The sequence below is a fragment of the Urtica dioica genome, chromosome 8, assembly GCF_054948205.1.
Source record: "Urtica dioica subsp. dioica isolate 48M chromosome 8, U.dioica_male_clone48M_v1_H2, whole genome shotgun sequence".
Taxonomy (NCBI): Eukaryota; Viridiplantae; Streptophyta; class Magnoliopsida; order Rosales; family Urticaceae; genus Urtica; species Urtica dioica.
Window position 1 is genome coordinate 9,582,724 of NC_142763.1, and position 12,277 is coordinate 9,595,000.

General features: G+C 33.3%; 1 long non-coding RNA gene across 3 annotated transcripts in view; it reads right to left on the reverse strand.

Moving 5' to 3' along the window:
- Positions 1–11,567: 11,567 nt before the first annotated feature.
- LOC149387923 (uncharacterized) overlaps positions 11,568–12,277 on the reverse strand; it is a 1,565-nt gene continuing 855 nt past the window's right edge. For all 3 annotated transcript variants that reach the window (XR_016300908.1, XR_016300910.1, XR_016300909.1), the window contains 2 exons: positions 12,142–12,277; positions 11,568–11,916 (listed from right to left, as the gene is read on the reverse strand). The exon at positions 12,142–12,277 is cut by the window's right edge. This is a non-coding gene — a long non-coding RNA (uncharacterized LOC149387923). The remainder of the gene's footprint in view (positions 11,917–12,141) is intronic.

A 12,277-nucleotide genomic window follows, 5' to 3' on the forward strand; every position in this document is an offset into this window, starting at 1 on the left:
GTGTGTGGTTTTTCATATTGATTGATGATTCTATGAATTCATTCTTGAGTTTTGGGTTTTTTTATTATTATTTTTTTTATCACGTATGATTAATAATTGGTAATAACAGTTACTACAATTATCAATTATGGGTTTCTGATTTTTTCTTTCTAAATCTCGTATAGTTAATAATTAATATTTATTTTTTAATTGAGCTGTATTTCAGCCTGAATCCAGGAAAGAGAGCATTCAAGGACTTTTACGTTTCAATTTTTTGTTATGTAGTATCATAAATTGCACGTGTTTGATTATTCTTTGTATAATACATGCATGTATGATTTCAATTATTTATGGGTAAGCTTTCATTTCTGAATATTAATTAGCAAAATAATATTTATTATTATTATTTTCACCATTGGATAAGATATGGTGACTGAACAACAAAATTTATGTCAAAGGAAAAAAAAAATTCTTATTTTTTTGCTATGATGTTGTGAACTTTGTGAGCTATGTTTTGTGCTAGAAGAAAAAGAAAGGCACAAAATGCTTGGTCTTTTCAATGAACTTTGGTAGAGAATCGGATACCATTACTAGAAACTAGCTATAATCTTATCAAGTTCATTGTATTATAAGATGTGTGAATCCGAAATTTACAAGTTTTTATTTTTATTTTTTTATTTGCATATTCCTTGAAATTCTATTAAGCTTCTTAAGATACAAAATCGTAAATAGTTGCAACAAAACGAAAAGTTGAATAACTTTTTACTTCTTAATTTTATATAAAAAAAAAAGGATACCACGATTGACCGCATACGCAAGAATTGCATTAGAAGGAAACTGACACCTCATAGACTATCCTCTGTTACCCGTTTGGAATTCAATATATGAGAGAATGAGAAAACACGAGTGATCATATAAATGGAAGTGAAATTAAGAGGAAAAATAAAAATTATATCTTGTTTTTGATGTTATGGAAAATAAAGGGTAAATATGAGAATAAAGTGAGAAAATAGAAATTTATACGGCCCGCATTTAAAATTTAGACGCTTTATTTTCCACCCTATTTTTCATGAAAAATAGAATATATTTGTGAAAATTGTTTGTGATAGTGTTTTTTTTAAAACTAATATGGTCCAAATATTTATCACAAAAATAATCTTTTTCAAGTTTTTAATTGTCATTTTTTTTATGTTTATAGATTTTTTTTTAATCCAAAAATTGTTACTGTTTTGGGTTATATTTAATTTAATTTACTGTTTACTATTTTATTTAAAAGAAAGATGACATTTACAGTTTGAAAACCTCTAAACTTTGAAAGGATTCAAAACACCAACTATATTTGGAACGTTGCACTTTTAAAATACCATCCATGTAATTTTTCCAATGAAATCCCAATGTTAGTTAAACATTTTCCATCATAATTTCCTTTCTTTTATATATTCTCTCCATTTAAACAACACAAGAAAAATTGGGTATGCGTAAAACATGAAAAATCTAATTAAGAAAAAACGACAACCAATTTAATTTTTATTGAATTATTTAGATTCGAGAAGATTCGATGGAAACCAGAGTAAAGAGAAACATATATTTAAAATTGAGATAATATCGAAATTATGATCATTTTGATAGTATCAAAACCCATTACTTGTGTTTTAATTTGGAACTATTACTGCCTTTTGTACATTCACCTTTTTAACTTTATTAATTTCCTTTTTCATTTCTCTTATAAATTACATCTCTTTTAATACTTCACTTTCATATTCTTTGAAGATTTATTGACGTACAAAAATTTATTGACAAAGATATCAATAGATCTTCAAAGAAATAAATTTTTTTTCCAGATTCCAAAAAACTTTTAAAAAATTATATTAATTTACTTCACATATCACTCCATTTCGCATACATTATATATTAATGAAAAGATCTAAACTCTAAACTAGGAAAAAAATGTAAAGGAAGAACAAAATCTAACACGAAGAACAAAATAAATATCAAGAACGAAAATGAACCATACGTCGCTTTTATGCAGTCCGACGCCGTTAGCATTTAACAACCCATATAATCAGCCACGCAAGAGAGAGAGAGAGAGAGAGAGAGAGAGAGAGAGTTAAATGTGTTAGTTTATTTATTTTTTAAACATAATGTGTTTGTTAAAATATTAAATGTAATTAAATTAAATGATTAAGAAATAAATACAAAAAAAAATTAAATGACTAGTCATTTAGAAATATTTTGATACCAAACATTTCTCTCTCCTATAGATAAGTAATAATTTTTTTTATTAAAATGTAATTAATGAATTTTGGTACAAAATTATTAAAGTGATCATAATTCTAGTATTATTCCTTTAAAATGAGGATGTGGGTTTCTTTATTCTCACTCTCTTTGTTAATACTTTTGTGACGGGTTTTAATTTTTAGGCAAAACTTTTTATAGTTGAAGAAGTTGCTAACTTGCTATGAAAATTGTTCGTCATCGCCCACCGGGGATTCCTGAAAATAGTTAACAGTTTGCTAGCAAAAAAAAAAAAGAGAGAGAGAAAGAAAATAGTTAACAGTTAAATTAAGGTAGTATTAAGATTAAAAGAAAAACATTTTCCTCCGGCTTTTATATATACACATAGTGTGGTTAGATTCCTATATTCAACGCACAACCATATATATGTTAATTAGTTGTTTATTTATGATTTACGTCTTTTTCAAGGGCATATCACATCGTCATCGCAATACACAGCCATAATAATAGAAGTCACGTGACGAGGAATTAAGTGAGAAGAAGTAGATAGATAGAGTAAGAAGAGCTTTGTTGAACTTTTTGGGAACCACTGTGCTCTCTTCTTCTTCTTTTTCATCGCAAACTATTCTCATGCGCGTGACTTTTTGCTTGTGGTCTTAAAAAACAGCAGATAAGCCGGTGAACCCAATTTATATATGACGAACGACAATCTCATTTATGCAAAAATCAATAATTGCGATAGTTGAAATCAATGAACCATACATATATAAATCCGCTTTAATATATCACACGTTATTACGTATCAAGGTGACGAGGCAGAGGAAGGGAGTGTCAGAGAAGAGAGAGATTAATGTACCACCAGGTTTTGAGGAGAGCAGAGGTGAATGGACGTGTGAGCTTTCACAAACCCTAGCTAGCTTACGTAGCCTATAGGGTTAAAGCATTATAGCTAGCTAAAGCATTATAATAATAAAATAATATTAAAAACCCCCTCATAGAAAAGCTGAAAGCCCACCCTTTAGCCTATCTGTCACCCTTCCTCAGAAGCATCAGTTCCGTAGACTCATCGGAGGTATGCTGTAAAGTAAGGCTTTTTGTGTAACTCGTCTTGTGAACGTTGGAATCAATGAACGAGTTTTTTCCTTGAATCGAGTATTGTTGCAAATTATAATTTCACTAGAGCGTGAAATGGTCCTAGATTTAGAAAATAAATATTTAAGGTCAATTAAAGATTTCGGAATGAGTTGAGAATTTCGAGTTGGACTCGAATGATTTTAATTTCCCGAATAATATTTTCGGTGAGTCCTCGAGTACTAAGAAGAGTCTCGGGAGTGAAAATAATTTCCGAAACACCTTAAATATATTCAAAATAAATTAGAATCAACGAGAAATTATCTCGGTTTATTTTCTAAATCGTTTCCATTTAATTATGGACGAGATGTTTATTTTGAGAGTAAAAGGATCGATTTGCAAACAAAAGGTGGTTTATTTGAAAGGAAATTTGAGAATGAGGAAGTTAGTAGGATTATTTTTGGTCCTTATCCCATTAATTTCTCAGCCACACATATAGTATTCTAGACTCTTCTATTACCCTTATCTTTTCACTTTCACGTTGGAACAAACCAAAGCAAGAAGGGGAAAAAAAAAACGCACGGAAGAAAAAAAAAAGAGAGAACAACGACCGAGAGACGCCGGAGTGGTTTAGGTGAGTTCGTCCTCTTCTTCTCCTTCCCGTTATTCATCTTCTTCATCTCCATTTCTTTTTCTTTTCCTTCGTTCATCTTCTTCAATCACGCTGAGAATCATTGGCTCCGATTTTGTTCTCTCCACAAGGTTGAGCGGGATTTCGTGGAGTAGGAGAAGCCGAGAGTTGTGGGTTCGTTTTCTACATCAAGGTAGGAAATCCAACTCGTTTTCTTTGTTTCTAGTCCGATTCCTATGTTTTCCTATTAGGGGTTTTTGAGTTCATTTGGTTGATTTCGTGGGTTGCTTGTGTTTGGGCTCGGTTTGTGCTTGTAGTGAGCTGAAATTATTTGAGTTAGGATTTTCAGATTTTTATGGATACTTTGGCCGAAAATTTGGAAGGGAAAATTGGGGGTTTTCATGTGTGATGCTTGAATCAGTTAATTGTTGATTAGGACTCTGATTTTAAGTGTTGAAAATTGGAGTTTTACTTGTTCAATTTCAGTTTTCACGTAAGTTGTGTTTTGGTTCACTTTTGGGCTGATTTTTGGAGGTTTCGGATTTCAGAGTATGTGCTTGGCTTTGAAGTATGTTGAGTGGATTTTTGTTTTGTCTGTGGTGTGGTACTGATATGCGTAGGATCGGATCTGAATTTGTGGTGTTTTTAGACGAGTCGGAGACTCGCTAGGATGTGAATAACATAGGTTCTTTTTAGAAAATTTACTTGGTTGAAAGTGTTGCTCGTCTTTGGTTTTTGTTGTTGTTGTTGCTGAGCGTGGGACGGGTTAGGATCGGGTGAGTGTTCGATTTCCGAATGCCTTGTTCGGGAATTGATTTCGAATCGAGAAACTTGGGTATCCTCGGTTCAATTTTTAATCTAACCATGCTCTCTTGTTGGTGCTGCGTGTCTCTCCGAGCTCGTACCGCAGGTACGAGGATGCAGCAAGGATGGTTCCGGCGAGTCGCGGGCGAGCAGCGAGGGCTGTTCGGGTTCAGCGACAAGGCAAAGAGGGGCTGTTCAGTTCGAGCGATACGTCAACGGCTCGGTGAGATGTCTTGAGGCTGTGACAGCGCGCAGCGACGGTGCAGACACGGGCTGCGAAACCTCAGCGTGTCGAGGCAGAGTGAGTTACGCAGCGACGACAGCGACTCGGCATCCTTTCGTTTCCGCGTCGGCGACGATGCGTTTGAACAGCGACGGCGGCGACGACGAGTCGTGAATGTACCGGCTCCCGACTCTAATTGTTAACCGAGTCGTTTCTACTAAAAGTCTTTTAACTATAATATGTAATATTATTTGTAAAATAGTTATGTACGTTTATGATACTAATCACGTGAGTTAGTGAGTTGTTTCGGATTCAAATCGGGTGCTTCAGGTGTGCTATGGTTCGTGGGTTCGAGATAAACCGAGAGTGTCGGTTTCCGTGAGTTACGAGTACCGAACGTGTGTGATTGAATCCGAAACATTCCCGTATTGTAATGTTTTTCAAAAATAATTTTATAACCTATAAGCTTATGATTAAGCTTAAAGTATTTTTGTTACAGCTCATAATTAAGCTAAACCATATTTTATGTTTCTTATTACAAGTATTAAGTTTTGAAAAAAAATAATTAAGTGGTTTTGAAAATAAAGGTTTGTACAACCTTACTTATTATTATTCTTTCTTGATTATTATTTAAGCTAAGTATTCTAATTATTTTTAATTAATTATTTTACTTATTATAACATATTTCCATAATTAAGATTAGTATTATTTTCAAAACCTATATCTATAGTTTTTAAACGGGTTGTTTTATTAACTACGCTTATAGTCTAACCAACGGGTTATTCTAATTTCTATGATCTTAGAGGTAAGACTTTCTTTACAAGTCTAAGAGTAGTGATTTTGGTTCTTGTGGATCGTTGTGGAAAGGAACAAGTTTTTCTCCCTCTTGGGTTCTTAACGTTGAGTTTCGGTTCTAGTTTTGGGCTCGGCCCAAGGGATTTGGGTTATTAAATGCTTCCTTAGCATAGCTAATCTCGAGTTTCATGTTTAGTCGCTACTTGTAGGACTTGTTCTCTCTCTTGATCACTGTTTCATGTGGGAATCGTGTTCTTGTTTTCTCTGATTCTCTTAAGTAAGAACGTATGTTTTGCGTGTGACGGATATGAGTTCCGTGCGCCTTGTTCAGTTTCTCTGGGATGAGAATTTGTAGACTAGTATTTCTGCTAGTGCAGAACTAATGGTGTTCAACGCTCCATTTTATTCCTCAGATATTTTCAGCTATCGCCGTAACGATTAGGCGTTAGAGGGGGAAGGAGCTAGCGAATCAGGAGTCCATGTAAGTGGGAATTAAGTCAACTACTTACCAAGGGAATCACATGTTTATGTGCATTTTACTGTGTTAGTAAACAAGAGTAGTTGAAAGCCCATGAATTTGACAAACTAATCAAGATTAAGGCTTCGGCTACTATTATTGAAAATGTAGCTTCGGGTTTGTCCCGTTAAGTTCAAGCGTAACCCGCTAACAACCCAAGCCGTTTCTTATTTGATTAGTTAATCTTCCTTTGACTTACTAATTTTAGATTCACCCGATAGACGGGTTTACGGGAAAAGCAGGGACAGACGTTTCTCAGATTCCAGCTGAGATATCTGTTCTAGGGACTACAAGGGTCACACCTTGATTTCTCATTCAAAATACTATGACGAGCATATTAAACAATATTTAATCGAGTTTTACTCGAAACGATGCTCTTCCCGTTGTAGTTTAGGGCTGTACTCTGATTCCATCGGGTACCAAACATTTAAAAAGAACAGATGTCGGTGGTACCAGCAAGTCTGAAGACTTGTGTTTTTGTCAGGGATACCTGACGGGCGCAGTGTTGTAATTGGTAACTGCCGGCGTGCCGGGCACGTCTGAGCTTTCAGGGAGCTCGTGAGCGCCCCTATGATTGGAGATGGTACCATTAGAGGATCCTAGACGAAGTTTAAAACTTGGAGTCACCCTCATGATTAAATTGCTCGGGTCTGAGGGTTGGCTACTTGTCATTCTGAGGGTTGTTGCAGTGGGTGGTTGGATGACCTGAAGATCAGGATGACAAGTTCACATGTAGTAAGTATGCACGTGCTTGCATATCATATGATAGGAATCATATGTCTTTCATGCATAATTTATGTGTTATGTGCACGTCACATGTCATCTAGTCGCTTTTATTACTAGATAGACTCCCACTTGCTGAGTCTTTCGACTCATAGTTTATGACCCTTGGTAATGTAGGCAAAGGAAAGGCTTTACTCGGGTAGAAGGAGGAGATCTAGTCCAGGCTTGCGTCGCTCGACCTGTGGCAATGAGAGTTTTTGTTTTAAACGGGGAAAAATGGTGTTTTATTATGTAACTAGTAAACTTGTATTCTAGTTACTTGTTTTGCGTCCATGTTTGTATATAAGTTATATGTAAGATATGTCCAAAACAAACGAGTGTGTTTTGTTATGTATATAGTCGCTATAAGACTTGTATGTGAAATAAAAGCGAAAAATTTCCCCGAAAATTCTATTACTTATGATATATGTCTTATAGCTATTTAATTTATTTCCGCTTACTATATACAAATGCTATGTTTATTTAAATATTCTGGAGGAAAGAGATGTAAGTACTTCGCGGCTCGCGTGCGAGCTAGAGCTCGCGGGCGTGACATATGCATTGGCTGCTCTTAGGTTTGGTAAATTAGTACATTAGTTATTGAGTTACATGCTATTTATTTATTTAATTATGTTTTAGTATAAATAAGTGTTCGGAGTGGGTAGGCTTATGAAAAGAGTTGTTTAATCTATTATTTTAGACTATTAATTTTCTATTAGCTGGATAGTGGAGTCTAATCGGAGGGATTGGTTCACTTCTTGAATTGTGAACAGAGTTTATTTTCTAGTAGGTTTTGGTGTATTGGGCTCAGAATTGTGTATGGTTTTTCATATTGATTGATGATTCTATGAATTCAATCTCTCTATCTCTCTCTCACCCCTTCTTTGCCCACCCTGGATATACCTCCCATCCAAACGTTAACATATATGAATGCATAATACAAAAAAATTTAAAATTAGAATCAGAAGTGGCTTAACATTTCATTATTCAAAACAATGCATAAACGCAAGCTTTTTTCTTCTTAAACTGTTACAGAGATATAATGAAACTTGAAGAAAGCAAACAAGAATGGGTCAAACCGCCTTTCAAAATAGATTTGTTACTATCCACATACTCTCTCTCTCGGTTCTATTATTATAGGTACTATCATAACATTAAGTCCAACATCAGATATTTCTCATAACAATACAAAAATATTTTCAGACATGTTTTCTTTGTAGAATCTCGCAATCAAAACCAACTCATTAAAAGAGTTGTTGTTATATACTTCCTGAACTTTCATTTATCTACATAGATTAATTAAAAAAAAAATTAAGAACAAGCTAATGAATCCTGAGCAAGCCACGTCGCTTTGGGCAGCTGTATTTTCTTTCCTCTCTTATACGCTTGACATTTGTCTATATATATAAATACAGCTGTTTTTTGCTCATAAAAAACGCATTATTGCGAAATTCTTCCTTATTATAACGTGGCAAATGTTATTACATGTCTGTTACTTGTCAGCAGCTGCTAAACACAAGCAAGGTGGTACAATCACGATCTCTCCAATTCTTAACTTAGTCATTAGTCATTGCATGTTATGCTTTTTCAGCCAGATGTCTCCCTCTACGATAACAAGTTTTATTTAACGGCGTTCACTATATGTAATAACAGTTACTACAATTATCAATTATGTGTTTCTGATTTTTTCTTTCTAAATCTCGTATAGTTAATAATTAATATTTATTTTTTAATTGAGCTGTATTTCAGCCTGAATCCAGGAAAGAGAGCATTCAAGGACTTTTACGTTTCAATTTTTTGTTATGTAGTATCATAAATTGCACGTGTTTGATTATTCTTTGTATAATACATGCATGTATGATTTCAATTATTTATGGGTAAGCTTTCATTTCTGAATATTTTAAATAAAAAAGTGTGTTATAAACTACTATAGCGTAAAAAAACAAGTAATTCTAAAACCCATTTGTTAAACTACCATTAATCAATTTAAACAGCAAACAAAAAACAAAACTATGATAAACTGTCATTAACACTTATCAACAATTATATGGAGAAAGAAAATTAATTAAATATTAATTAAGTTAAGAAACTGCCATGTAAATAATTTATTATTTTATTTATTTTTTAATTTAAAACCGGTCAAAAGGTATTTTTGACCCTTTCGATTAGTTCATAAGTTGAGTAACGAATTTTCAATTATCAATCGAACGTTGGCTGTTAAAATAAAATTTCAATGATTGAAGAAGGCTATTTAACTGCAGTGCTAAATAAAATTATTACAAAATTATACAATACAGATTGCAATTATGTTGGTAGTCCTAATTCATGATTTCATCATAATAATTTGAGTTTTTACCTACGTGCGTCAAAATTGGCCAAGCGCAAACGCACCTGCAAAATGAACGCTCTTATTAATTTTATCATCGAAATTAACATTTTTGAAGTAGTATTTGTGTCTTTCGCTCATTCAATTATTTTGTATACTCTTATCATTGTTATCACTTTAATTTTTTTTTATACAGTACCATGTAATTGTATACTAAAATATGTAGACTGAAATTGTATAATTGTGTAATATATATACTAAAGAGTGTATATTGAATGTATTAATATCCTAAATATTTCAAAAAAAAAAAGAAAAACATTATAATGTTTTGAAAGAAGCGTATAAGCGTTAGTATTGTAATTTTCCCACTTATTACACATTTTTGTTGAAAATGGGCCTTAGTGCATATAGGTCAGGTCATGATATAATATGTTATCTATTATGCAGTGATTGTATATTATATACGTAGTGTATTGTAGGTCAGGTCTCTCTCTCTCTCTCTCCCTCTTCTCACTTCGTCTCTCTCCTCTCCCCTCTCTCATCTTCTTCTTCCTCATTTTGCTTCCGCCATTTTATTTTTCCAGAATATGAGTTTATAGTTTCAAGCCGAAAACGACATAACATGGACAAACGGCATGTCATTTTCAGAGAAAATCAAACGAAATAACATGGAAAAACGACTTTCATGAGTTCGTCGGCCGTTTTCCCGGCGAAAACGACACCGCCGGCGAAAATCGGGGAATTTCGGCGACATTTAAATCCATGTTTGCAAGTATACCCCTTGATAAAAAGGCATTATAAAAAGTTATATCCCTCAAAAACACTCTCCCAGAAAGATAAAGACTTAAAAAACAACTTAATTTGCATTCAGTCCCATATACATTCTTCCAATTAGTCGTATAATGTTTGTGGCGACATTAACTGTAATCGTCCAAAGTTACAATAGCTGGTAAGATTATTGAAGAATGATATTGGCTTTCACCAAATAAGACACACTTGATTTCATCACATCGTTCCTACAAAAGGGTTTTTCCGGTCACCACCATTCCAAAAGGGCTTTTCGGTCACCACCGTCCTCCAATTCTAGGGTTTTGAATCTGCAGAAATTACATATAATCCATACATAGATATATATGTTATTTTGCTTATATTTTGTTTTTTGTTATATATAGCTAATAATGTAGGTTTAGGGTTTGCAATAAACGGGAAGTTATTTTTGCTTCTAATAAATAAAAAAATGTACATAATGAGACTTCAAATTTCTTCTTCTTCTTTTTAATAATTATGACATCAGACATCAAAACACCCTTTTACGATAAAAACGTGTCGAAACACTTGCCACTAAATAGATTCCAGCTCTTAGAAACATTCCAATGTATGCACACTGATACAGATGGTATTGAAAAGAACATCTCAAAATTACATATACAACACTTAAACTAAGCCAAACAAAGCTTTTGTTTTGTAGTTGCTAAAAAAAAATACTAGTTCATAACAGAACTCATATGTTATTTGTATGGGTGAATTATTTCTTCAGATATATCTTAACAGTGGAATAAATATACGGATTGCAATAATCTGTCAGGATAAAGTAAAATAAAAAGGTATTCAAAACATTAAATGGAAAGAGTGGATTTTCAAAACTAGCTTTCGGTAGGAAAATCACGCATCAGAAATACGAAATGAACTTGATCATCGATACACTCATAATCAAATGAGAATCTGTAAATTGTATGCCACGCTGAAATTAGAGGTCAGCCCTAGAAATATACATATACATAAAAAACCCTAGAGATGTATGTAGATCGGCAAAATTTTAAAATCAATGCGTCTGTAATAAAAGCAAAAGATTAACTCTACTATCATAAAAATACCCCACGAACAATATAACACAGTAAATAAAAAAAATAAAAAAAATTTAGATTAAAAAACACCAGGTTATACCAGAGGGACTTTAGGTGATAATGTTGTATATCAAAGTGACGACGACAGAAAGATAGAGAGCACGAATGAGTGAGATGCTATAGCTTCCATGCATTTCAAATCATCTGTGCTCTCTATCTTCTGTCAGCATCTATAAACATACACCCCAATGTCTCCTTTAATTAACACAAACATAAATATAATATGTATATATATATTATTATATATATATAAAGGAGAATCCGGAATCACTATTCACGCAGACTCATATTACTGTTAAGTCTACAGTACACTTAAAAAATTTGACAAAAATACCCTTTAAAAGTCTCATAATTACATGGCATGCCAATGTCATTCTGATTAAAATATTACAACTACTCCTAAAAGAAAAAAAAATCACAAAAATGCCACTCTGACTTAGAATATTCTGGAATACAAACCGACATCCACATATGACAGTTTTAAATCGTTGGAGCTGCCCGAAGTAAATTAATTGTCTGGAATTCTCCAGATATTTGCATTGCAAAAATCATCAACAGCTATTTCATGAAATTTCTGGAAAGTTTTTCATTTCTTTCCAAGCGGCCTATATATTCCATGCTCCTTCACCGAAGAAATCGACACCAACTTCTGCTCTTTCGTCTTCAAAACTACAATCAGACCAATACAACAAATTCAGCCATTGTACATCAATATGTAACAATCTGACCACAATCAATTTCTATTTGTTGTGTTTAACTTCATTTTTTAATCTTTTGTTCATTCTTTTACTTTTTTTTTTTTTTTTTACTTTTGTTCATTCTTTTACTTTTTTTTGTTCATTCTCTTTGTTCAGTCTCACTTTTCCTCCATCACCACACGTAACAAAATCAGACCTGATCGGCGAGGTAACGTTCACCCGTGGATCAGTTCGAACCACCACTTGAAGTTGAAGATGCGGCAATGGCAGTCCTCGAAGCCGAGTGTATGTGATCCGCAATACTCAGCCTAAGATAGTAAATAAGCCGGAAG